The 27,429-nt window shown below is 52.4% G+C and overlaps 1 protein-coding gene across 2 annotated transcripts in view; it reads right to left on the bottom strand.

Moving 5' to 3' along the window:
* Positions 1–18,106, bottom strand: part of GDPD5 (glycerophosphodiester phosphodiesterase domain containing 5) — an 86,578-nt gene extending 68,472 nt beyond the window's left edge. For both annotated transcript variants that reach the window (XM_065944024.1, XM_065944025.1), the window contains exon 1: positions 17,308–18,106. The gene's annotated coding sequence lies outside the window, so the exon portion shown is untranslated. The remainder of the gene's footprint in view (positions 1–17,307) is intronic.
* Positions 18,107–27,429: the final 9,323 nt, after the last annotated feature.

The following is a 27,429-nucleotide window of genomic DNA, read 5'->3' as shown; positions in this document are numbered from 1 at the left end:
GGTGGAGCTGGGACAAGAAGCCAGGTGAGTCTGGGCTTTTTAAGCCAGAGGGGTGGGAGAGAATAGATATTTATGTCCACTGGGCTCGCTTTTCAATAAACTCCTTAATGCTGCCCCCTCGCTATATCCTTCTCCCTGCCCACCCCCTCCCCTGCTCCCAACCCCATGCCAATGGAAGCAGAGCGAACATCTGTGATGCCTCTGGTGCCAGTCGATCCCAGTTGTCCACCTCCAACCCCCAGCCCTGGTGGGGCCAGAACACCATCTGGGAGCCACTCAGGAACAAGGGCATTGAGAGGAACCCTCAGAGCTCTTGGGGAGTGGAGGCTGGGTGCAGCCCAGCCCTATACTTCTGCACCCCCATCCTGGACAGGTGACTTTGACCAAGCACTCCGTGTGACAGGCTGCAGGCCCCCCAAATGGGTGTCCCAGACCCTGTTGAAATAAAGCAGCATCCACATCAGAGACCTGAGTTTCTCCCACTGACGCCTCCTGGGAAGCAGAGGGGAGGGAGGGTGACAGTCTTGTTCTGCCTTCAGGGACACAGGTCAGAGTCCCCCAGATAAGACAAGCCTGTTGGATCCAGCCTGTGAGCAGAACAGAAAAGTTGAGGAGGGAACGTTCCTGACACATGTCCCACCCTTTCCCAGGGGCCAGACTCAACACTCTGCAGGCCTCTGGGGTGCAGCTGGGAGGGGTAGTGTCTGGTCCCAGGACCTACCACTGCTTTTCCTCCTGTTAGAAGGCACACATACACAGGAGTGCAAACACGCAGGCCTGGCCTGCCTGTGCAACATGTACATAATTCATGGGCTCTGATCGCTTTGGCCTGGATAAAGTACACCCTACAGCAGCCTGCACGGAGATTAGTGAGTGGCCACCCAGGAGCACTTCTGGGAAAGGGGTGAATCCCCAGAGGGCTGGGGGATTGTGGGGGGTGAGGGTCAGTTTACTATATGCTTTCACAAGTTTTATCTCATTGAATCTTCATAGAAGCCCAGTGTGGGAGTTACTATTGCTCCCATTTTACAGATGAGGGAACTGAGGCTCAGAAGTCAAGTAGCTTACCCATTTTCACACAGAAGGAAGAAGCAGAGCTTCCTATCCCGCACCAAGCTGCTTCATGCAGGCAATCCGCAACCCCTGTCTAGCTCAACTCCCTTCTGCCACGCAGTTTGGGGCCTTAGAAGAGCCTTCAGTGAGGACCCCATGGCACTTCATCCTGAGCTCAGCAGACTGGATATTGAAAGGAAGAGAGAATGAGGACTGAATTCCTCCAGCAGAGTCAGCCTGACCTCCAATGTCTGGCCCTTGCCCTGCCAGGGCTTCCCAGGAGACCTCAAAGCTGGGGGAGAAACAGTCTGGTCCTCCCCTGCACACATGCCAAGAATTCCCAAGAGCCCCTCAGAGCTGGAAGGGACATGCTAGGTGACCTTGAGCCCAACCATGAGCATGAGCAACTCAAGGTCCAGAGCAGGAAAGGACTTGCCCAAGATCCCATGATGGAAGAGTCCAGTCAGTCCACAAACCTGCCAGGCGGGCAGCAGCCAGGTGCTGGAGACACTGGGATGGGATGGCCTGGCCCTCAAGGTGGTCCCACTCAGCTGGTGTTTGGACCCTTGTGAACTGCCCAGCCAGCTTCTCCAGCCCCACCTCCAACGACCCACATTTCCTCCTTCTGCTTCCATCACCCCAGGCTCTACACAGGGTCCAGAAAGTGTAACCTACCCTGTTGCCACCTCTGAACCTGTGCTCCAGGCTGTTGCTTTTCCAAGAATGCCCTTCCTGGCTGGCCAGAGCCTGTCTACCCCTCCAACCCCCAGGTGACCTCTGCTCTGCTCTTCTGTGCAGAGCCTAACCCCAGATTCCTGAGCCCAGCTCAGGCTGACGGAGCCCAGGGGAAGTGCTCCCTCCTTCTTCTGAGCCTTCCCTCACTCCTGACAACAACAAGGAACTCCTTCTGTGTGAAAATGCATATGCAACTTGACTTCTGAACCTCAGTTTCCTCATCTGTAATATGGGAGCAATATTAACTCTGTCTAGGGTAAATGTTCCTGGAACTGTCTCCCTTACCCACCTCAGAACTGGGGACTACAGAGCCAATGAGCCCAGCAGTAACTGCATCACCCACCCACCTCCCACAAAGACCCCTAACAATAAAAAATAAAAACAAAACAAAAACACGTCTTTCTTTTAGGGCTAGTATTTGTCTTTCTTTAAAAACCCTTAGTGGGCACAGGGAAATGAAATGAAAGGTTCTTAGTCAGACGCATCTTGGCATTTCCAAACACTGGCTGTGTGCCTGGCACTCCGGAGACGTCTGAGAGATGAGTGTTTGGTGGATGAAAGAATCAAAATATCTCCACCATTCACTTCCTTCTGTTGCCTGAAACTCCACCATTATTACCAATTCTTTCCTGGGGCTAAACGGTCATCCTCTCTCAAAAGGCAAGCTGCCCAGCGCAGAAACAAGCTCTAGCTGAAGCCTTCTGTGCCAGATTGGAAAGTGAGGGTATACAGATCAGCTCTCCCCTGTGTTTTCTCCAGGCTATCAGCCCCCAGACCCTACTCTAAGACAAAGCAGCCACGTGTTCAGGCTTCAGGCAAGCTTGAGAAACGCTGGTGGCACCCGTGCCATAGGTTGGGGATCCCTTGTGCATATCAACACAGTAAAGGCCCTGAGAAGTCCTATTCTGAGCTATGTGACCTTACATTTCCCAAATCTATGTGTCCTGGGACCCAGAGCCATCCCAGGGAATTGGCTCCGCAGAGCACAGTCCAGGCAGTGTGGGCCAGATGGTGGGCTCAGGCCCACTGCAGGACTCGTATGTATGTTAAAGGCAAGCCCACGCTCCCCGCTGGCCGATCCAGAGGCAGACGATCCTGCCCCAGCTTTGTGACAGAAGCAGTAAATGAACGGGGCATCACAGGGCTTGCAAACGGAGCACAGGAGAGGGAAGAGGTAACAGGCCAGCCTGGAGACCTGAATTCCCACTGCAATTCTGTGCTCACTGCTGACCCCTGGGCAAGGGATCTCCTCCAGCTGAGCTGTTTCCACTCTGCAAAACAGAGAGAATGCTATTCTGAGGGCTGCTGTGAAAATGCAGTGTGGTGCTGCAGGCAGAGGTGGGTTATAAACTGTAAAGCCCTGTACCGGCGTGTGCTGTGTACATCATGATATACCTGTGTGTGCTCCTGGGAGGGTGTGGTCATGTCTTGATTGATCACAAGCCACTGCAGAGGTCCTCAGTCAGGATGGATAGATGATGGATGCAAGACCCAGGGACAAAAATTGCTGGTTGAAGAGCTATGAATGAATGCATCAATGAAGCAATTCTAATAAGCTCAACTGTCCCATTTCTCAGTCCCCAACTGGTAGAAGCAACAAATTAGGAAATACACACAGAGGCAAGAGGGGAGGAAAAAGAGGTGCTGGACCATTGCAGGCAGGTCTGTGGGCAGCAAATGAAGGGTCAGGGAGAGGAGAGTCAGGAACCCACAAAGGCGTTGTTGAACAAGTGAGCAGTCCCGGGTCAGGGCTGCAGGAAACCTGTGAGGGCTCAGCTGGTCTCGGCTCTCCGAGCAAAGCAGTCAGTGTTCACAGTGTTCACCATCCCAGGAAGTTAACCACGTGGACCTCGTGCAGGGAAAGGAAGCCATCACTCCTTTTCAAAAAGGTTTCCAACCCAAACTATTAGACGGCTGTTTTTAAAAGGAACAGGGAGCAGGAGGAAGCCTCAGGGACACAAGCCTTAGCGGCCTGAAAAAATAGGCTCGGATGGTAAAGAATCTGCTTGCAATGCAGAAGACCTGCCTGGGTTTGATCCCTGGGTCGGGAGGATCCCCTGAAGAAGGGAATAGCAACCCATTCCAGTATCTTTGCCTGGAAAATTTCATGGACAGAGGAGCTTGGCAGGCTACAGTCCATGGGATTGCAGAGAGTCAGACACTACTGAGCAACTAACACTTTACATTTTTATACCAACTCATCAATATATTCATGCACAGAACAAACATTTTTTTCCTTTTTTTTTCTTTGACTGCATGGGGATCTTAGCTCCCTGGGGGTGGAACCCATCCCCTCAGCAGTGGAAGCACGGAGTTTTAACCACTGGACTGCCAGGGAAGTCCCAACAAGCATTTTGAAAGTGCCTATTGTGTGCCAGGTAAGTGCTGCTAGGCACTGGGGGGAAGGGATACCAGGCCTCATCGGACAGTGTCACACATTGAAGACCTTCATAGATTAATGAAGTGTTGGATCACTTGAGGATAGTGAAGAAGGTGTTGGAGAAAAAAGCCACATACAGGAATTCTGGAGGACCAAGCTAAATCACCATGTGACCTCAGGTAAGTGACCTTCCTTCTTTGAGGCTCCACATTCCCATCCAAAAAGTGGGGCGGATAAAAAAAAAATCACTGAAAGTACTACTCTGCACCAGGCACTGGACCAATGGTTACAGACCTTATCTAATGCGCACAGCCAGTAAGACAGCTGCTGCTATTTGTGGTGGGGAACGATTGTCCCTTTTACAGATGAGCAAACTGAGGCTCAGCTGGTTACTCACATGCCTGAGGGCAGAGAGTTGGTGGGAGCCAGGATTAAAACCCAGGTTTGCCTGACTCCAGAGCTCTCCCTCTCTGGCCCTCCCAAGCAAGTCCCATGCTGCCTCTCACAAATGGCAGCTAAGGTTCGGTGACATCATGAATAGCAAACTGCTTTATAAACGGTAAACTATCCTGTGCCCAAAGCCAAAGAGAAATCAGTCTTGATCCTCCAGGAGAACAAACACTGAAGTTCACAGGAGCATTGAGGACTAGCTGCAGCACAGAACTCCTGGGTTCTTGATCCCTCTACCTCCTTGACCAACTTCTTCCTAGAGAAAGGGCAGTCCCAGAAGCCCTGGGCAACCTCCCACAGCTCATGCAGCGCCCTCCCAGACTGGAAATGGCCTCACACATGACAACCCCTATGGTCCTCCTCTGCTGAGGACCTAGATGTCCTGGCCTGGTGTGAGTGGGGGTAGGGACTGGGCAGAAGCAAGAGCCCCGGGGCTCCTTGGCCCCACTGATAAGCCAGTCACCTCATCTCTCTGAACCATGAGTTTCCCCACCCACAAAAGAGGGATTAAAGCAGAAAGACCTCACGTGGGAAAGGATCTGCTTCGAGGAGGGCTCGACAAATATAACTGACCTTTTGTGGGATGAGTTTAACTGGGTGGGTAGGAGGAAATCCAGGCTTTCAAAATCCCTGTTAGAGGAGGCAGGTGCTGCCCCACCCAGCAGGCATCCCCCCATCCCCACTCCCTGTCTAACCTTAAACGTGTCCCTCCTGCTCTTGGAAGCCCCGACCTGAGAGGTGAGCTCAGATCCTACCACCACTGCCATTAGCAGGACCCTAATTTGCTGACTTCCCAGGGTGGTGGGAGCCCAGGTAAACGAGAAAGAGAAAAGGGGGCTTCAGCTGAAATGTACTCATCTTTACTGGAGACATCTGGGCCCCTGGGCACAGACATCCTCACAGAACTACTGTGACCCAGAGAGGCTGCTAACTGGCTTCAGGCCACACAACAAGTCAGGAGGAGTTAAGTGGATACTGGGACCCAGGTCTTTGAGACCTAGCCCAGAGCGCTCTCCACTACCCCTGGGTCTCCATTTTGGAGCATGGATAAAACCCGGAGAGGAAGAACAGTGAAAACAGTCAAGATGAGACACCTACCCCCAAAACATGCTGGTCAGAAGGCGCTGGCCATTGACAACTGGGCTCCCAAGACAGAGGTTGAAAATGAACACCCAGTTGCTCTGCTGTTCCTCACCTTACTCACTGCAGGTATTGACAGGCACATTTCTGTATAGAATGAGCCTAGCCTGCTTCTGCAGAGTCTTCAACAAGAGGAAGGAGACTCCAATTGCAGCATAATGGACTTAAGTTAGACACAAGAAAGAACTTACTGAGGCAGCATTAGAAACGGACAGTGCAGGTAGAAAGGAAACAGGATGAAAGTGGTTGTGGAGCCTCTTCTTAAATACAAGATACTTGGACTTCCCTGGTGATCCAGTGGTTAGAGTCTGCCTTACAATGCAGGGGACGCAGGTTGGATGCCCAGTCAGGGAACTAAGATCCACAAGACTTGGAGCAACTAACCCCAAGTACCACATCTAGAGAGAGTCCGTGCGTCGCAATGAAAGATCCGCATGATGCAAGGAAGATCCTGAGCAGCCAAATAAATACGTATTTTTAAAAAATACAAAATGCTATCTCATCCATCAGGGCTTCCCAGGTGGCGATATGGTAAAGAACCCGCCCACCCATACAGGACATGAGGGACGTGGATTCAATCCCTGGGTCGGGAAGATCCCCTGGAGGAGGGCATAGCAACCCACTCTAGTATTCTTGCCTGGAGAAGCCCATGGACAGAAGGGCCTGGCAGGCTACAGTCCAGGGGATCACAAAGATTTGGACAGGACTGAAGCGACTTAACATGCATGCATGCATCTTATCCATGAATTCATTTTAGCTTCAAAAGAGACCTGGAAGGTAAGTGTGGCTACCCTTTAACTACCCTTTTATTCTGTTTACCCTTATTTTCTAGGTGGGGAACTGAGGCTCAGAAAGTATAAGGAACTTACCCAACGTCTTCAAAGCTCTAAAGAGTCAGAGCTGGGCTGCAAAGCCAGGACTGACTCGGCAGCGGGTTGAGGTCAAGGCACAGCCACACCCACCCCTGGCATCTCGCTGCTCCTCCTCAGTCTCAGGCTCTGTCAGAGATTTCCATCCAGGAGAAGAGGGAGTGCTCAGTGGCCAGCGATTCAGGAGAGGGCTCTGCATTCTAGGACTGCCCTGCTGTCCCCATGATGCCACGCCCCAAGGGCCTCCAGACACTTTCCACGCAATATGGCCTGATATATCTTCTGTCTGACTATGCACCTAAGCTCATCTGAGGCCAGCCTGTCCATAACCTTTGCCCAACTCCTGAGATAAGACTGTCCCTGGTAAGACCACCCTGGAATCTACCTGCAGCCTGATCTAGGGGAAAGAGGCATGGGCCAGGGGGAGCCCCAAGGTCCCTGCCTCCTCTGCAGCAACAAGTGAAGGGGAGGCCTGGCTCCTCCAGCTGCGCTCAGCAATCTGCGAGTCACTGCCGGGCCCTGGGAAGGCTTAGCCCTGTTCCCCTGCTGGGGAAACAGAGGGTGAGAGCAGCCAGGCCACTTGCCCACAGTCAAAAAATAAGAAATAATTCAATAAGAAGCTGAGCCGGGATTCAAAGCCATGTCTGTCTGATTCCAGAAGCCATGTGTGTTGCCAGAGCATCATTCCACCCTGGAGCATCATTCTACCCCAAAGTGTCTGCCTTGTGCTCTGCTTGCTGCAGCCCCTAGGGCCATGCCTCCATGCCTTACGCTTCTTCTTCCTAAAACACCCTTCCCACCCAATTCAGACCAGTAGAGTTCCTAGCCTGTCTTTTAAGATTCATTTCAAATGCCTCCTTCTCCATGAAGCCCCCAGTTTCTCTCATTCTCTTCCGAGCTCCTGTGTTTTTGCTTGTATCCTGCTCAGAGTTGCTTGACCTGCCCCATGAGGAAGAGACTTGACCCATACCCTAACCGTTCCCTGCCACCCCAGCCTTGGGGCTTCTCCAGGGCGGCGACACCCAAGTCTTCTTCCTCCCAGATCTTCATGCAGACTTGGTGGTAGAACTTGGGGACATCTCAAACAACTACTTTTTTTTCCCTGACAAATAAGCCATTTATTCCCAAGCAAAAAAAAACCAAATATCCATTTTGATTTTCAAAACACCCTAAACATCCTCTTAGAACATTTATCACATTAAAATCAGTTATTTGATTACGGTCATCCCTTGGTATCTGTGCGGGACTGGTGACTGTTCTCGGACACTGAGTCTTAATAGAATGAGAGGCCACTTCTCACAGGATGTGATTTGCGAGGGAGGACGTGGGGAGGGGGGAGGTAGCTGACAGGTAAGTGTCCACAATGGGGTCAGGCTGTGGGGAACGGTCACAGCCCTTGTCACCGGGGCAGAGTCTAGACTGAGGGCGGTGACGGTCCCCATCCCCTAATTAAAGGTCCGGCCACATCATGAGTTCTGGGCTCCCACTGTCTTATTTGTGATAATGGTAAAGACCGTCATTTACTGGGTACTTCCTGCTCACCAGGCACCGTCCCAAGCACTTTCCATTCATTCACTCATCAATCCTCACAACAACCCTCTGAGGTACTCTCTGCTATTCCCAGTTCAAAGACGAGGAAACCCAGGCACAGGGAGATGAAGGGACGCAGTGGTTCGTCCCCCAGGGACGCAGATCAGGATTTCAGGAGAAAGTCCGGTTTTAGAGCCTGTGTTCTAACCACTATTCCATGTTTCCTGACCAGAAGGGACAGAGACACAGGCTGGAAACTCACAACCAGATCCTCTGAGGCCCAGTGGCTGCGGAGCTGGGCCAAGTGGTGGGCATGGCGGCCAGGGGCCTGAGCACCAGTCTCAAAGGGTGCTCAGGTGAGGCAGAAACAGAAAGATGGGTGCCCCCAGCACTCCTCTCGGAGAGGATTGTGAAAGATGGGATGCTCTGGGGTGGGGGCTGAGATCCCCTTTGTAAGGGATAAGCTCAAGTACCAAAGATGAGCCTTCAACTGCATCCCTCGGAGGGTGAGTCCAGAGCACCTCACAGGTTTTGCCTGAAAGCCTTGCGTTTGTTGTTTGCCTCTCTGGGCCCAGCCCACTTTGCGTCGGGGCCCCTGGAGGCTGAGGTGTTGAGTTATGTGCCGTTGGTTTCTGGGAGGTTCACCCAGTGGGAAACCCCAATGGGAGACTGGAGGAAGGAAAGGAGTGGAAGTTTTATTCCACCAGTGGGGCTCCTGGGTTACCGGGTCCCTCTCCCGCAGGCCAGAGCCTCTGTCCTTATAGCTGACCGCTGCCTCCTGGGGCACCTGCAGCCCTGGGCAGGAATCGGCCCCTGCAGCTGTGCTCCGTTTGCTGGTTCGCCACACCCCGCTGTCTGAGCGGCCCACCCTGGGCTCACACACCCTCCCTTGCTGGGCCAGAGCAGAGGAGACCAGGTACTGTTGCCAGTGACCCCTTTGGGCAGTCTTTCCCCCTCAGAGTCCACTCTAAGTGTGCATGGAACAAATGATAACATGATAGGGGTTTGCAGGGGGGCACGTTACTAAGTGTGCAGACCTCCGCTCTCTCAGCCTGGGCCAGCACTCAGAGGAGGTTGGGAGCAGGGAGCAGGGAGCAGGACTAGGCCATGAAGGCAGGAGGCAGAGTTCAGTGAGGACAGCCATGGCCAGTGTGAGCACTCATGACACGGTAGGCACTGTGTACTATACACCAAGCACTTCATTCACTTCTCAGAACCTCCCCAAGGAGGTTGCACTTCCTATTTGCGCATTTTACAGAAGAGAATACCAGTGCTCAAAAAGCAAAGCTGAAATGACTCTCCCAGGGTTGTATTTCCAGTAAGTGACAAAAGCCAAGGCTCAAATGCGACTTTCTCTGCTTCTGAAACCCATCCCAGTAACTACCCCGAAATAATTTTTTTGGATTGGCTTTCAACAGAGGCAGCTGACTTAAACGGGGTCAATTATTGGTGAGGGCCACACAGAGGCCTCCAATGTCTCCCTGGTACCCTCCTCGAGATGAAGGAAAAAAAAAAAAGAAAACCTCTGGCATTCTTTAGTTCTCCCAGGTGGGATGGGGGCCCCAAGCAGGCGGTGCAACTGGGTGTCCGGGTTGGAAAAACAAGCAGATTCAGACAAGGCTTCATTGTTAAGGAGAGCTTGACTCTTGGGCCATTAAAACAAAACCAAGCAAGACAAAATGCTTGCTGCCTTGTCTTATCTCTTAGAGAGAAGGGGAATGGGAAGGGCCCCAAGACTGGGTGCTGATCCCTCCCCACGCCAGCCTCCTTCTCAGAGACCCAGCTTCAGGTGGCTGGGCCCGTAGAAAGAGCAATGCAGTGGGAGTCCAGGGTCTGAGTCCAGCAGGCTCTGCCACTGTCTGTGACCCCCCACTGCACACTGCTGGCACGTCCAGTGCTGCACTGGTACCACATGGCCTCATTTGGTCTCTACGGCCCTTTCAGAGAGAGATGTTATTTCTGTTTTCAGATGAGGACACTGAGGCTCAGAGAAGACACTCAAGCAGGGATCAGAAAGGTGTTGGAATCTAGGTTTATCAGATTCCAAAGTCTTTCCAGTCCATGTTTCTCCAGGGAGGGCAATACCCTGGAAGCAATGAGCTCCTTGTCTGGGGTATGTACGGGTATCATCTGGGGATGCGGTAGGAGGCGTGCTGCAGAGGGTGGCCAGGTGGTTCTCAATCTTGGTTGAGCTTTGACATCACCTGGGGAGCTTTAAAAGCTATTGATGTGTAGGTCTTGCCCCAGATTGTGGAGCGGGGACCAGGCAGGACTTCTAAAAGTTATTCTAACGTGATTCTAACGTGTTGCAGCAAATTTGAGAGCCATGGGCTCAGATGCTCACTATAACCTCTTCCACCCCACACTTTACAAAGGAAAGAAAGGCTTTGTTATTCTGACCTCATTTCAGAAGAGAGGCAAAAACCAGGCAAAACATAAGGGCCAAGGTTGTGTCCTCAGGGTCCACCATCAGCTGTGAGTGCAGGCAGTGTGAGGGGACCCTGACTTTAGGGTGCCTCTGGGGTGAACTTTTGAAAAGATACTTGGGGGGTCCTGGCTCCTTTGTCAGTGGAAGGAAAATTTCTCTTTGAGCCTCCTGGGTGGAACAGTGAGGCAAATTCTTCATGGCCTTTTTTTCTTTTACATAGAGTTCACTCATTCAAAAGCTAAACAGCTGTAGGATTAATGCTGGAAGACCACCTCTGCTTTGGGTGTGCTTTGGGAGCAAGAAGATAAAAGAACTCCAAGCAAGTCCTGTTTATTCTTTTCTGTTGGAGATTTGGTCCCAGGCCTGGGAAGAGCTGAGGCTCTCAGACTTTGGCCCACACTTCCTCCCACCTGCCTCCTTGGTGCCCTCCAGCAGGTTGTCACAGATGGCAAGACGGCGTGGGGCAGGGGGAAGATGGAGGCCTGTGGAGTCCAGCAGACCCAGGGTCTGCCAGGCAGGGACTCCTTCTGGACAGGAACCACTCCTCTCTGAGCCTGTGCCTACTGTTGCCTACACAGTGATACCATGGTGCGTGTGTGTGCATGCATGTTAAGTGATACTTTTCAATGCAGTTCTAGGAGCACCACCTCCAGGAAGCCCTTCTGGACTCCACCTCTGCCCTGCACTGAACAAACCCAGCCCCTGGCCTTCTCCGCCACGTTGTGTGTTGTCACTGCTTCTGTGTGCTCCCCTCCTGAGGAGGCCGCGTGTTCATTCATTGTCCAGGGCAGCTGCCCTGTGCCTGGGACTCATTCCACATGTCCATTCTGAGCACCTATTCTTTCAGACTCCGGTAGGTACTCAAGATACAGGCAACAACAGCACATATTCACTGAGTGCTTATTATGTGCCAGGCATTTTTCCGAGTGTTTTACATGAATAATACATTTAATCCGCACCACAACTATAACTGTCCCCATTTTATAGATGGAGAAATTGAGACCCAGAGAGGTTAAATCACTTGCCCAAGTCACATGGCTAGAAAGTGTGTACTTGGGCTGTGATCTGAGCATTGCCCTCTACCACCATCCACAAATGTCCATGGGATCGGCCCCCGCCTTGGGAGCTCAGTGTTCACAATTTGGAGGTTTTGTATCTGTGTTTACTTGTTGAATGTCTGTTCCCCCCATGAACCAAAATCTCCAGTCATGTTATGTTTCGTAATATGTAATCATGTGTGAGTGCAGAAGGAGAGGGAGACCAAATGAACACTGCTTCCCTTAAAGGAAGGATTCATTCTGCTCAGCATCTGCTACCTGGACCCAGACGGCTCCTCCCAACTGGGTCATTCCTGCTGTGAAGGTCTGGGAAGGACCAGGTCTCTGCACATCCCTCCTGGTCCTGACCTCTGCCTAGAATTTGGCCTACCTACTGGGAGGGTGGTGGGAATGGCAGTTCTCTAAATCCAATCTGCCAGAGTCCTCCCCAGGTGGCAAAACACCCTCCTGGGTAAAGCCCTTCCTGCAGCTTGGCACACCCTCCCTCCCAGCCTCAGTGGCAGGGCTCTTCCATCAGCTTCTTACTGAGTCACTTGATCACGGAGCAACTGAGGGGACGGGCAAGGGGACTCATGCTGACGGAGTCTGTGTGTCAGGCCTGGTACGTGCCTCCCATCGTCTCATTTAACCCCTGCAACACTGTGATTACCAGTGCCATTTTATACAGAGAAGGAAACAGAGGTACAAAGATTGAGTAACTTGCCTAAGGGGCAGCTTGCACTGTCTCTCCTGGGGCGGGGTAGGGGTACCCACTCTGTGCCAGGCACTCTGGGAGCAGGGGGAGAACTGGGTGGCAGAGAATCTGCTTCTGACTGGCTGGCAAGGGAAGCAGACCTATGTAAACCCAATCCACAGACCACAGCAGGCAAGTAAGGGCTGTGGATCTGTAGGGGAGGAGTCCTGGAAGCTTCTAGAAGGAGACATCTTCAGGCCTGGCTCACTTCCTCACTGCTCCACTCCCACGACCACCACAGGAAGAAGGGCAAGCCTTGGCTGACAAAGTTCTAGTGCCTCGTGGGTCCTGCCCTGGAGGCTGCAAAAGGAGGAGAGGCAGCTGCTCAGCCAGCTGCCCCGCCAGTGACCCCACTGTGAGCAGGCCTGCCTGCCTCCAGCCCTGCCAACCTGGCCTGGCCCAGCCGGCTCCCAATCACAGGGTCGTCTCTGCCCAGTTAATGACCATGCTCCAGCAGCCAGGCCGCCTCCCTCCTTCGGGGGGTGGAGGCAGCGGCTAACTACAGAGCCTGCTGGTCCAGACAGCGGCCGGGCCAAAAATCACAGCCGCCCATCGCACCACATCCTCTGGCTCTGACGCTGTGGTCTCCTCCCCTACCTTCCAGGGTCACAGAGGACACTGCAGAAGGCTGGGGCTCTGGAAGCTCGGATACCCCACTCCCCTCCCCATAAACCCGGGGAAACTGGACCACAGATGGGTCTGATTCACCCCAAGTCATACAGCCAGCCAGTGCGGGGTCCAGGGCCCCCTGTTTACCCCAGCACTGCCCTTCCCTAGCCCTGGGAAGAAGGACCCTTTCCAGGCTTTTTACACGTGCAGTTTGCTCTCGAGGTACTTGGGTGGAGTTGTAGAGGCAGGACATCTAAGAGCTGCTGTGCTGTCTGTTCAGTCGCAGATAACAGCGCACTCCTGACTTCTCCCACCATCTCGCTGTGTGACCTTGGGCAAGACAGGAGCCTTTCTGAGCCCTAGTTTCTGGGGCATAACAGTAACTTCCTCCCGGAGTTATGAATGAGAGGGTCTGTAAACAGCGCTGTGTCTAGCTCAGAACAAGTACTCAAGAGCATTAGCAATTGCTCATATCACCATCACAGTAGTAGTAAATGAGTATGTGGATGCATATTACCAACTGTAAAGTGGGATACAATGGTAGGAATTGTTTATACTATTACTATGAAGTGTGAAAGATTTAGAGGCAGTGTGACCAGAGGTTTGGGTAATCTAGAAGTGTTTTTTGGCGGGGGGGTCGGGGGTGGGTGGGATTTATGTTCTGAATTGGGCCTTGACTGATGGGGAAGTGGGCAGAGCAGAGGATGGTATGGACAATGGGAAAGAAAAGTGAAAAGTGTTAGTCACTCAGTGTCTGACTCTCTGCGACCCCATGATCTGGCTGTGGACTTCTCCAGGCAAGAATACAGGAGTGGGTTGCCATTCCCTTCTCCAGGGGATCTTCCTGACTCCAGGATCAAACCTGGGTCTCCTGCATTGCAGGCAGATTCTTTTACCATTTGAGCTATCAGGGAAGCCCAGGGACGATGGGAGGAACCCCATAAACAAAGGGGCCACACATGATGTGTTTAGGAAACAGTGGTGAGTAATGACTGGGGGTCCACGCAGTGGCTTTGGTGGGCAAGACCTTGAGTGCACAAAGAGGTCTGGTCTCCATCTTACTGGTAAGGAGGAGTCACAGAGGGTTCTCAATGGGGCCCTGTGATGCTTTCTGCAGTGTGAATTCTGTCTGGCATTCAAGGCCCTCCCATCTGGCCACCCACCTCTCTCATCCACGTCCCTCTCTGACCCCACAGATTCCTCACCACTCTAAGTTCTCCCCACCTCTCTGCTTATTACACCAGGTCATCTTTCCCACCATTAGACCACCTTGTGGTCACGTTCACAGCGAGGCACTCTTTCATTAAGTACCTATCATGCCATCTTTACATATATGACCTCACGGCTACCTGTAGCTAATCTCATTTCACAGAGGAGGGAGCAGAGGCCTGGCCGGGCAGGTGTCTTCCTCAGTCACACAGTAAGTAAGTGGCACAGCCAGAATTCAACCTTGAACTGATGTCAACACCCCTATTTCTACAGAAAGTTGCCTCTAGCCCCTGTCTAGACACCTTTCTCCTTGAAAAAGCCTTCCGGGTTATTCTGGTCCCCAAGAGCCTCTCCCTGACACCCCTCCTGACCCATTTGGAATCAGGGGCCCAACAGCTTGATCTGTGTTTGTCTAGCTTGGTTACCATTGTTTCCTGCAGGCCCACCTTGCCCCCTTTAAGAGAGCTGGGGTTGATAACAGGTCACTTTCTTCCTATCGCCCCTTTCCACCATATCTAAGACTTGATCTAGCACTGACAGGAACAACCTGCCTCCTCTGGTGGGGTTCAGAAACCCAGCTGAACACAGAGCAATCAATTTCTCCAAGCGGCCTCCCAGCAAGGGGAGCCATAAATTATTTACTGCACCTTTGTGGCCAGGGAGGCCAGACAATGGGCCAGAGGGAATGAACACCCACTCCCCCCAACCCTGAAGGGAGCCAGCAGCCCTGGGGTGAGGGGTCAGAACCCAGAGCCCCCTTGCCAGGGCCCCCAAGCAGATTCTAAAGGGTTATAGGATGAGGGCGGTGGCCCAGGGGTGCCTGATCCTTACAGCTAAGCAAATCCGGTCTGTGAACCTGCAACAGTAGTCTCCATTCCTAGCCAAGGCAAGCCTGAGAATTTCTCTGGCTTTCCTGATCAAAAATTCAAGCTTCCTTTTCTTACAGGGAAGGAAATAGCGATCTGGCCACATGCTGTATATTTATATCTTATTTAAACCTCACAACAACCTTGTAAAAGAGGAGTTCTAATTCACAGAGAAGCAGCTGGGGCTCAGAGGAGTGAAGTGACTTGCCCAACACCACATGGCCAGTGGGAGGAATCAGAGCAGATTTCTGCTGCCTGGTGTGACTCACTGCTGTCTGCCCGTGCGCTCAGCCCGCCTCATTGAGTGCTAGTCGCCACAATAACGTCTCCATCCGGACACCTTCCAGGGCATCCGGCACCCAGTCAGGACTCAGTTCCTGAAGCAAACTCAAAGACGCGGTGCAGATGGTTTCACCTTTCTGAGCCTCAGTGTCCCACACAAGGTAGCCATTAGTAACAAGCCCTGTCTTGGCAAACACCACTCTTTAGCACTTGACAGTGGGCTGGATGTGATGGCCCTATTCTCTGAGCAGGTAACATATCACCTGCCTTGACTCCATTTTACAGGTGAGGCGTGGAGTCATGGATGCATCCAAGAGGCCCCTGGGGGGCACCCCAGCCTCTCTTGCCTCACTGTGTTCCAGATCCTTTCTACTCCACCATGAAATGAGATCACAGGTGTGAGATTATCTCATCAAAGGGGAGCTTTGTTTAGATGCGGGATTATTATGAGCATTTGAACCCCCAGGGAAGGTGGGGAGTGGGAATCCCAAGCCCCTCAGTCACTTTCTCTTCCAGTTCCCCCTAACACTCACCCCCAGAGACTGAGAGCTTCCAGTCTTCAGTTGACCACTCCACCCTCCCCTACTTCCCAGGGGCTTTCCAAGGTGGTTTCCCCTTGACTCCAGGAAGCTGGGCACAGAAGGGGTTAACTAGTCCCGGCCAAGGCCACCAGGGCTCCTATTGAGGCCACGTTCCCTCCCCACCAAGAACAAGAGCCCACAGAGCCCATGCCCAGCACTCTTTCACAACACCCCTCTCTATGCACAGGAGGCAACAGGACCCCTGCCGGAGAATCCAGCCCCTGGGACTGTGCCGCTCGCCCAGGCAGCCCCAACCCTGGGAACCTGTGCAAACCCCTGCCCTCTGGGGCCAGAGGTGTCTTGCAGGTTTCTGTGCCCAGGAGAGGCTGAGGTCAGACTGGAGGTCTGGGCCAGAGGCTGTGGGGCTGCTGGTCTGTCTCAGGCCCCAGCACCGACCACATGGATTCTCACAACAGCCTCACATGTGGTCACTGAGACCTTACATCAGGGGTGGGAAAACCCCAGCCACCCATCCAGAAGATGCTAACCAGGGAAGTGGAGTGGATACCTTAAAGGATGTCTGGGAAGGTTTTTCTCAAGTGTACTTCTGGCTCAACCTGTCACTTGCTTTAGGACCTCAACAATTGTCCCCAGGCGTCAGTGTCCCCCTTACCAATGTTAAGCATGTGAGCCGGGTGAGTGCAGAGGGCCTCACCTCCTTCAGCTCTGATAGGCTTTGACTTGGGGACCTCTAAGGTGTGTTCTCCTAGCAGATAAGCAGCGTCTCAGGACCTCCTAGCCTCTTAGAGATACTGGATCCTGACACACAGGGGACCGGGCAGCTGTCAGGGAGGGAAGCTGTGGAACTGCTAAGCTTCCCACTTCTGCCCTCAACTCTGGGTCACCTCTCCTGGGATGTGACATGACAACGGGGTGGGAGGGAAAGAGGCCAGGAGAGACCACCTCCCAGTCTCAGGATCAGCTCTCCGAAGCCTCGGTGGCCCCACCTTGACCCCTCCCCCCCACCTCCTGCCTGGTAGCTATGCACTTCCTTTCTTTTCCTCTCCATTCTCTGCTCCTCTCCCTCTCCAGCCTAACACTCCTCCCCAGTCTCAGCACCAGAGTAGAAAGAACAGGGTCAGTCAACCCTGATGAACCTCAGTTTCCCCATCTGTGAGCGCTCTTAACAGCACACAATACCTTTCATCACACGCAGTGGGAATGAGCCATTTGAGGGATCCTTTGCGCAAGGGTGGGGCGCGGACCCGCACACAATGGGCGCTCAATAAGTGCCCATTTTCTCCCCTTTTCTCCTCCCTTTCCCGCGCCCCGCTCCTAGCCAGTTCCAGCTGCAGCTAATGCCCCGTGCACACCCGCAGGTGGCCCCGGAGCTGCCAGGATGGGGTCGGAGGCCGCCTCTGCTCGGCATCCGGGGCTCTCTCACCTGCAGCTCTCGGCTCTCTCTTGTGTTCTCTTCGGGGCAAGCGTTCAGTCCCTCGTCTGGGCGGCAGGAAGGTGGCAGCTTCGGTTCGCAGCACCAGCCCAGTCTGGCTCAGTCTGACTGTCCAGCCCGCCTGGGACCCTTCACGGGGCTCTGGACCAGGCCGGGGCTTCCTGGACTTTCGCACGGATCCTAAGTCCGAAGTACCGTATCAGAGGCGGCAGAAGGTCCGGGTTTCGGGGAACCAGAGCCTGGAGGCGTCCGGACTCCTTTGCACTCAATCAGGGGGCTGGGGTGCACCCCGCCTTAACCCTGGCGGGAGGGCTGGGGGCTCCGACACACGCTACAGAAAGGCTGCGAGCGAGCCCGTAACCCTGGAGCCGTATGGTGGGCCAGGAGCGTCCCGTCCCGGTGTACTGGATCTGGGTCGGGAGCTCGGTGCGTCCGGGCCACACGCCCCGGACCGCGGAGCAGGGAGCGTCCCGCCGGAACCCGGGTCTGGGGCAGGCGGGGTAGGGCAGGGCGCCGGCGAAGAGCGCGGAGCCGCGGCGGCCGGAGCCGGCGGGGAAGTCTTTCTAGGTCCGGACTCGGCTGGCTCTGCAATATGGGGCGGTCCACGGCGCGGCAGCTGACTCCAGAGCTCCGGGCCGCGACTGTACTTCCTCCTCTTCCCTCGGCTCGCTCCCCGCTCGCTCAGTCCCGCGCCGCAGCCGCTGCCACCGCCGCTGTCATCCCAGCCACCCACCCCCGCTGGAGCTGCAGTCCGAGCCGGAGCCGAGCGGAGCCGAGGTAGCGCTGCTTAGTGCCTGAGCGCCGGCCAGCACGGCCCCTCCCGGTAGGGGCGGGGTCAGTAGGAGGCCCCGCCCACCCGAGCTACAAGCAAGGGGCGGGGCGAGCTCCAGATTCCGCCCCTACCGCCACCCGGCTCAGGTCCCGCGCAGTCGGGCAGCGGAGCCAATCCGAGAGTGGGAAAAGGGCGGAACTCAGCAGAACGTGGACTCTACATCGGAGAGGGAGGGGCCGAAGTGGAGAGGTGCGGCAGCAGACTGGGCTATGGAGGGTCTGGGCGGATTTTAAAGAGTTGAACTGGGGGAGAGGGTAACCTGGGGACCCAGATGGAAGTAGGAGTGGGGAGGGCTGGCTTATCTGGGACCGAGGGTGGGACAGTCAAGGGGGAGGAACAGGGGTCGGGGTGGGAAAAGGAACAGGATGGAAACTGGGGTCGTTATCCTGGGGCGAGTGGAGTCCTCAGGAATTGGGAAGCCCTGGAGACTGGTGGGACACAGCCTCACAATATCCTTTTCCCTCTCTGGCTTCTAAGGCTCAGCGTGAGATGAACTTGAATACCGTGAAATATTAAGGTTTCTGGAAGCAATGAAAAAAAAGTTTTTGAAAATAAAGAGCAAGTCTTTCTTTAATATTTCCTCCTTCCCAGAGCCCTTCTGCGGGGGTGGGGGTGGGGCGGGGAGGGGGCGTCATTGTCAGTTTTTAAAATAAGAAGGTAAGCAGAGGTTAGGTGGGGACAGCACACAGACTTCTGTGTTGTATTGTGTTGTATTGAGAATAGTATTGAGTTTCTATTCTGTACTCTCACCCCATCCCTCCCCCAGAGCCTTGGAGTTGGAGCTATGTCTGATTTATCTCTGGGCGCCAGGTTCCCCGTACAGGGCGAGGCAAGAGCTAGTCTTGGAGGGTTTTGATGTATGCATGATTGAGTGTTGAACGTCCAGCAGGGGCCATGTAGAAGCCATTATTTGGCCTGGGGAGGGAAAGGATGGAGGTAACAGGTTTTCTGTAAGCCTCACCACCAACCTTGTACAGTACATTTCACTGATGAGACCACAAAGGCAGAGAGATGTCACCAAGTGATGTTCCCAAGACCATATAGCTGGCACAGGATTCCTTCCACTCATCACTGTCACATTCTAGGGCAAAGCTATATAGCTTTGAACAGGTTACTTGATCCTTTGAGCCTCTGGTGCCTCAACTGTAAAAGGGAAATAAAGATGTTGCTACTTAGCGAAGACTGGACAGGCAACAGGCTTCAGAGGATGGAGGGAAGGTCTTCTGGCAGAGGAAATACCATGCGCAAAAGCACGGAGTCTGAAAGAACCCCTCTGGGGATCACTGGCCTATTCTGGGGGGATTAAGAGAGGTTTCCTTCAGGGAGTGACAAGCAGACTTAGGCCAGAAATAGGGGTTAGCTAGCTTAGGAGGGAACCTTGGGGAATGGATAGTGTTCTATCTTTGTAAAGGCCAGCCTGGACTAAACCCTGGAGGTGGAGAAGAGCACTGCTCTGCTGAAGAATCCAGACAAGTTCAGGGTAGCTGGTGCCCGTAGAGAAGGCACAGGAGAATGGATGGGAAGAGGCAGGTGGAGCCAGACAGGAGCAGGAGAGTACTTTTCCTTTGTTTTCTCTTTTTTTGGCTTCACTGTGGTCTCAGTTCCCCAACCAGGGATCAAGGCCGGACCCCCATAGTGAAAGCACTGAATCATAACCCTTGACCACCGGGGAATTCCTAAGACTTTTTTCCTAAGGGCCAAGAACTCCATTAGAGTCTTGCTTCAGGTCTTGAACCCACCAGGTTTTTGCTGAGGCTGCAGCCTTGAAGCCTTTGATTCTTCTCTCATTCGTTATCAGAGGGGTGTCCTGGGACATTTTAAAGCCAGGTATTGATATGGGAAAGACAGGTAGGGAAGCCAGATAGCATGAAGACATTTAAAGCCCAGAAGAGGCAGATGGTATGAAGAGCTGGAGTTCTCTGTGAGGCCTGGCCCCAGAGCTCTGCCCCATCCCTCTTCAGAGTACACCTTAGAGTCTGGCTGGGAGAACAAGGAAAAGGGTGAGCAGAGGCTAAAGTCCAAGCTGTGTGTGTGTGTGGGGGGGGGTGGGGTGGGGGGAGAAGCAGGTGTTCTCTCCTGGCCAGACCCAGGGGTGGGGGTAGGGTAGGTTGGCCCCAGGAAGCTGAAACTGGTGGCTGTGCCTGGAGGGCTTGCAAGCTATTTTGCTAAGAAACCTTGTGACTTCTCCCTCTGCTCAGAACCTTCTGTGGCTCCCAGTAGCCAGCATGATCAACACCTAGGTCCCTAGCCTGTTGTTCCAGTCCCTCTGTTGCTGCTCTCTGCCAACCCCACCAGCTTTACCTCCCAATCACTCCCCTCTCCCCTCACACCACACTTCTCTCAGCTTCATCCGTAAGCAGGATACATCTCTCCCTTCCATGTGGTTGCTCCTGCTTGTCTGGGGAGCCATGTTCCCCTTTCCTCCTGAGTTAATTCCTATTTCCCTGCTCACCTGAAGGGAAGAAGCTTTGGGGCAAATGCCCATCTGTCCTCCTCACTGCTGTATCCTCAGAGCCTAGCGTAGTCTGGCACGTAGTAGGTGCTCAGTAAATGATTGTTGAATGAATGCTCAACATTTCAAATCAAGTGCCTCCTCCTCTGAGAAGCCTTCCTTGGATTCTCACAGGAAGTCCACCTTCAGTCTGGAATGGCTTGGCTTGAAGGCTCCGTGATCAGGTATTTCACGTCTAGCTGGACCCACTGGGTCAGCCTCAGCTCTGAGGCTGTGTGCCCCCATGCACAAGCACCCAGCAGAGAGCCTGGCACCCTGGTGAGACCTCCGCATTGGGAGATGAATGAGGCTCTCACAAAGCTGTTCTCTGGCCACCCCTGCTGTGAGAGTCTCCAGAGTGGGGTCAGATGAGCAGAATGCCTGCGTGAAAAGGAGGCTTTCAGCACAGACCCTCTGTGATCCCTGAGGCCCCAGAGACAAGTGCCCAAGGTCAGCAGGAGGGGAACAGCATGCAGGCCTCAGACGCCCACATTCGCCCTCTAACTACCCTCCCTGGGGAGGAAGTCTCCCGACCCAGGAGAATCAGGCCTTTCTGCGGCCAAAGAGGCTCACGACGTGTGACAGAGGCACGGTCACAGTCACGGTCACGGTGGCTTGTCTGAGGGTGATTGAATCTGAGCCCCCGGGGCAGGCAGGAAAGGAGAGCCTTGTCAGCCTGGTGCCTGCTCCAAGGACCTTCACCCTCCTCACATTCTTCTTCTTTTTTTTTTTGGCTGTGTCTTTTGGCATGCAGGATCTCAGTTCCCTGACCAGGGGTCGAATTGTGCCCCCTGCGTCTTAACCACTGGACTGCCGGGGAAGTCCCCCTTCCCACATTCTTCTGACCTTACTTTCTTCTGAAGTTTCAACTGTGTTGCAAGCTCCTTCCCAATTGCAATACAAATAAACATTCACTTTCATGCTTACATTTACATGAAAAATTTCTCATTTTTTCCTTAAGTCGGGCACCCCATGAGATCTGCTCTCAGTACACCCTTCCTGTGCGCCCACCACGTGCAGGCATGTGCTTGGTGCGGGTAGACACCACCTTCCTGCAGCTCACTGTCTGGTGTGGGGTCAGCAGGCTCAGCTGAACTAGTTCACCCTCACAATACATCCTGCTTTCCTGCCTCTGCCAGCCTGGAGCCCTTTCCCCAGCTCTCCCGCCCGCAGGCGCCCCACGTGGCCACTGGACTTTGCGTCATCCCTCAAGGCCCAGGACATAAGTTGACCTCTCTGAGAAGCCTGCCCGACTCCCCCAGCGCGGAGCACGGCATCATCAAACAGAGTTAGTGATGCTGCAGGCTCTCTGTGCCTCTCTTGGGGCTCTGATCTACTTAGATGTTGGCTGTTTATGGGTCGGTTTTCTCACTGGAATGTGAACTTCTAGAGGGTAAAGGATGGAATCTTGTTTCTCTGTGCCCCCTGCCTCTGCTCATTCCACATTTACCAAATAGTTCTTTTAAAGAGAAAGAAAGATTACTAAAAATAAAATTTTACTTATTTTTTCCTATTTATGTATTATTCCTATGTTATTTAATTTTTTGGTCATACCATGTGGCATCTAGGATCTTAGTTCCCCAACCAGGGATCAAACCCGAAACCCCTGCATTGGAAGCGCAGAGCCTTAACCACTGAACTGCCGGGGTGGGGGGGGGGGGATCTCTTACCAATAATTCTTAGGCTGGATGAAGTCTCAGGTGAAGTACTGGGCATCCAGGGATGTGACAGTCAGGGAGGAGCCGCCCTGAACATCAAGGAATCCCAGACCCAGGCTGTCTGCAGTAGCCTCGTGTGCAGAGCATGCCGTGAACATGGAGGAGGTTGCGTGATTCGGTGGGGCCGAGGGGAGCAGGGGATTTGAGGCGGGTTCACTGAGAAGGTGACACTTGAGGTAGAGGGAACGTTGAGCCCAAAAGCATAAAAATGGGAACTAGCAGGGGATGGGTGAGAAGTTCAGTGCGTTTGGAGGAGCAGGAATGACAGGAAGGAAGAAATTGAGGGCGCAGTTATAGCACAAACTCTGGACCCACATGGCCTGGGTTTGAATTCTGGCTTTGCCATCACCAACTCTGTCATTGCTCTGTGCCCCGGTCCCCCCCTCTGTACAGTGAGGATTATACAACTACCTACATTGTGGTTTAATTAGGATTAAAAAGAGTTAACTTCTATCAAAGCTTAGGGTAGTGTTAGTACATGATAAGCCTCACTGTGAGTGTCTGATAAACAGGATGGAGCTGGAGGGGCCCTCAGAGGCCGTATTAGGTGGGGCTTTGAGTTTGGCCTTTATATCCAGAGGGCACCAGAACATTAGCAAAGGGGGAATGTTGAAGGTAGGAGGTGGCTTGGCTTAGATCCAGCCTCGCTCCTCCCAGCCCATGAACACCGAGCTGACCCCCAGCCCTGCCTGCTGTTCCTCCTCCCCAGCTTTCCCGTGCCCCCAGTGGCCCTATGACATCAATTGACTTATAGTGAGACTGTAGGGGCTAGGGCCACCCCACCCTGGCATACAGGAGGAAACTTTGTCGTTGTTCAGTCGCTAAGTCATGTCTAACTCTTTGCAACCTCATGGGCTGTAGTATGCCAGGTTCCCCTGTCCTTCGCTATCTCCCGGAGTCTGGTCAGATTCATCTCCATTGAGTCGGTGATATTATCTAACCAACACTCCTCTGGGGCTTCCGCAGTGGCTCAGTGGTAAAGAATCCGCCTGCCAATGCAGGAGATGCAGGTTTGATTCCTGGGTTGGGAAGATTTCCTGGAGAAGGAAATGGCGACCCACTCCAGTATTCTAGCCTGGGAAATCCCATAGACAGAGGATCCTGGTGGGCTATAGTCCATGGGGTGAAAACAGATTGAACACGACTTAGTGACTAAATAACAACAGAGCCTGTGTTACACTGAACGGCCTGCCTTGTTATGCTCTGTATCCGATATGATAGTGAATATGTTGAACCTAAGATCATTGCCAGATCTAGAGAAAATTCTCTGACTTGTTGAGGAAAGTTTATGGCCCAATTAATTGCCAAAGATGGTCAAGGAGGGGTCCAGGGCACATGGGCAGGGCCTTGTATCCAGGCCCTGGCTGGGCTGAATGAACATTGGGATTGGATCCAAAGGTGTATTGAGTGGAGAATGGGCGAGAGGGACAAAGTCCGCTGCCAGGACTGGAGGTGAAGTTGGACATAGGACACTTGAGACCTGATGCAACAAACTCCTTGGGAACCACACATGCATCCTGGCCTGGGCATCAGCCACTCTATGTCTAGGCTTCTCCATGAGTGAAATGGAGATGAGAAGAGTGGCCCCTTGAAGGTGAAGCAGATGGAAGGAGAGACGGCAGAGGGACTTGTTACATTTGTCATTGAGTTTGGTTTCTCTGCTGAGGGCAGAGGGGACCCCTGGGAGGGTCTAGGTGGGGGTAGCAAGATCAAATTTGCTCTTCAGAGCTTGCCCTGGTCACTGTCTGGAGAAGAGACCAAAGCAGGGAGGCCGGCTGGGGACCGTTTTGAGAGTCCGGGTGACAAGGAGAGAGGATGGTCCAATTTGGGCTGTGGGGCAGGGATGGGAGGTCAGGAACACTTTGGGGAAAGGAGGGAGAGGCAGGCTGCTAATCGTGTCTCTGAAGGGTAAAGGAGAGAGAGAGTGAGAGGCGTCAGAGCTCAGGAGAGGGGCTGGGCCCGAGGTTACAGCCCGAAACAGGGAGGAGAGGGTCAGCGGCCCCAGGGAAGGAGTGTGAAACACCAGGAGAGGGATGGGCAGGGGATGGGACCCAGGAAAGAGCCAGAGATGGATTGGTCGGAGAAGGGAGGAGGGAAGCGGGGAATCAAACCCTGAGAGAAGAGTGAGCAGCAAGGGGAGGTTAGCAGGGCCAGAATGGAAGCGTCCTGGGGTCAGTGGCTGGGACTGAGGGTGGTCCAGGGTGGGGGGCGGGGTGGGAACTGAGACAGGAGGAGGGGTGCATTTGAAGTTGGTGTGGTCACCCTCCCAGGGTCACTGTGAAGGGTGCATGCTTGGGTAGCAGCTGGAGGAGGAGGCAGGGATGGAGGCTTTTAGAGATGCAAGGAGGAGGTAACAGGTAAGGGTAGTGAGGCAGGCACTAGCCCGAGATGCAGGAGAGGCAGCTTTACTTTACTTCTGGGACTGGGAGGACCCGAGTGGGGATGGGGCAGGTGAGAAAGGTCAGGGCTGGGGTCTCACATGAAGCAGGGGGCAAGGTGAGGACCAGGTGGAGCAGCCAAGGGAGTGGCGTGAAGCTGGGAGCCTTGATGTGAAAAGCGAGGAAGAAAGCCAACTGAGATGGAAGCTGGAAATCTGTGGTTGGGGGTGGCCTCAGGGAATGCCTGTGTCAAGTGAGTAAGAAATGATACCAGCCCCCCCTTCTCGTTCTCCTGGATCCCTGCTCAGGCTCCAGGTTTTTCTTTATTAGTATTTCTGGCTGCCCTGAGTCTTTATTGCTCTGTGTGGGCTTTCTTTAGTTGCAGTGAGCAGGGTGCTTCTCTAGTTGTGGTGTGCAGGCTTCTCATTGCAGCAGTTTCTCTTGTCGCAGAACACCAGCTCTAGGGTGAGTGGGCTTCAGGAGTTGTGGTGCACGGGCTTAGTAGTTGTGGCACACTGGCTTAGTTGCTCCAGGGCATGTGGGATCTTCGTGGACCAGGGATCAAATCCATGTCCCCTTCATTGACAGGCAGGATTCTTAACCACTGGACCACCAGGGAAGCCCCTCAGGCTCCAGTCTTGAAAGGGCAAGGAACTTCAGGGCCCTCTCTGACCCCAGATCCAGTGGGCTCTCTCCCTTCCACCAGGCCTTGCCACCAGCAGATGAGAATATCCATGATCATGCCAAGCTCACCTTTACCCGCACCTCCTGATGCTTTCAAGTGGGGGGTGTCTTGGTTGGCTCCACCACCACCAATTGCCAGGGTCTCTTACCCACTGGACTATGAACTCCTTGTGAGATTTACTTTTGCATCTCTAGTACAGGGTATGAGTTCAGTTCAGTCACTCAGTCGTGTCCAACTCTTTGCGACCCCATGGACTGCAGCACGCCAGGCTTCCCCGTCCATCACCAAATCCTGGAGTTTACTCAAACTCAAGTCCATCAAGTCAGCAATGCCATCCAACCGTCTCATCCTCTGTCATCCCCTTCTCCTCCCACCTTCAATCTTTCCCAGCATCAGGGTCTTTTCCAATGAGTCAGTACTTTGCATCAGATGGCCAAAGTATTGGAGTTTCAGCTTCAGCATCAGTCTTTCCAATGAATATTCAGTACTGATCTCCTTTATGAATGATACCCAACAAACGGACACACAATACCTTTCACTAAACAAAGGCAAAAGGGGTACCCTCATTTGGCTGCCTCTGCTGCCCCCTGCTGTATCATCCTTGTTGGTGCAGAACAATAATCCTAACCACTAACACCATTGTCACTAGTAATACTGAACTGAACACTCGTGCTCTGGTTCTCAAACTTTTTGGTCTCAGGACAATTTTTCACACCCTGAAGTTCCCACCGAACTTTATTTATATGGCTTGTATCAATATTTACAGTATTATAAATTTAGACTGAGACATTTAAAATATTTGTGATTAATTTAAAATAATAACAATTGTAGTAAATGTAAATACATTTTAATGAAAAAAACTACATTTTCCAAAACAAAAAATTAGTGGCATTGCTTTATATATTTACAAAAAATGTTACTGGATGGTCTAATAGAAGACAGTAGGTTTCTCATACCTGCTTCTGCATTCAGTCATGCAATATATTGTTTTTGTTGAAGTTTACAAAGAAAATATAGGCTCAAACTGATATGAGTTAGAAAGGGAAGGAATATTTTAATGGCCTTTTCAAATAATTGTGGCTATTACTTGATACTAAGTTAAACTTGATGTATTTCTTGAAGTTCAGTTACTATTAAAATCTGAAACCATATCAATGAGACTTTCTTACTCAGTTACATTAAAATCTATTGGTCTCTTTTACATATATCTTTTACCATGAGTGTTTTTGTAAAAGCATGCAACGAGCATTTGGGGAAAAAATAGTTTACCAAGTCATGCAGATATTTCAAATACTGATAAATTTCCAAATATAATATTAAACATCAAATTCATTATTATAACCACCAACCTCACCAGAAAATTTAAATTTTCGGAAGCTGTAAAGCTCACAGTTGGTGAACACAAGCTTTCCAAAATTCTAATTTTTATTTGAAAGCTTGAGTTTTATTATTAGCAACAAATACTGTCAGTTTACCTTGAAATGGCAGACAGATTTTATTCATTTTTGAGAAAAATGTCCTCCAAATACTCAAGTTTGCATAACCGTGATTTATGTCAGTATTTCTTTCAAGGAAAAATGGTGTCCCATGAAAAAAGTGGCTAGTTTAGCTCACAATTCAAACTGCACAAATGCTTTTTCTGGAGAAAACCATTGTGCTTGGATCTACAGAAGAAGTGCTTTACCATTTTGTCACACATGATACTTAAAAGATGTGCATTTAAGAGTCAATATATAGTGAATTAAATACATTTTATTGCTTCATCAATGACTTTTTTTTTTTGGTCCATGCTTTGGGGCATCTTAGTTCCCTAATCAGGGATGGAACCCAGACCCTCAGCAGTGACAGCACAGACTCTTAACCACTCAACCACCAGAGAATTCCCAACAAAGACTTTCTTTTTATACATTTTATTTGCTTATTCTCATCGTGGTGACTTATCTTGTTGTGGAGTACGAACTCTAGAGCACACGGGCTTTAGTAGTTGTGGCTCACCAGCTTGCTGCTGC

The sequence above is a fragment of the Muntiacus reevesi genome, chromosome 9, assembly GCF_963930625.1.
Source record: "Muntiacus reevesi chromosome 9, mMunRee1.1, whole genome shotgun sequence".
In the NCBI taxonomy this organism is placed as follows: Eukaryota; Metazoa; Chordata; class Mammalia; order Artiodactyla; family Cervidae; genus Muntiacus; species Muntiacus reevesi.
Note: the sequence above shows the minus strand (reverse complement) of the source record. Positions and strands in the feature narration are given on the sequence as shown.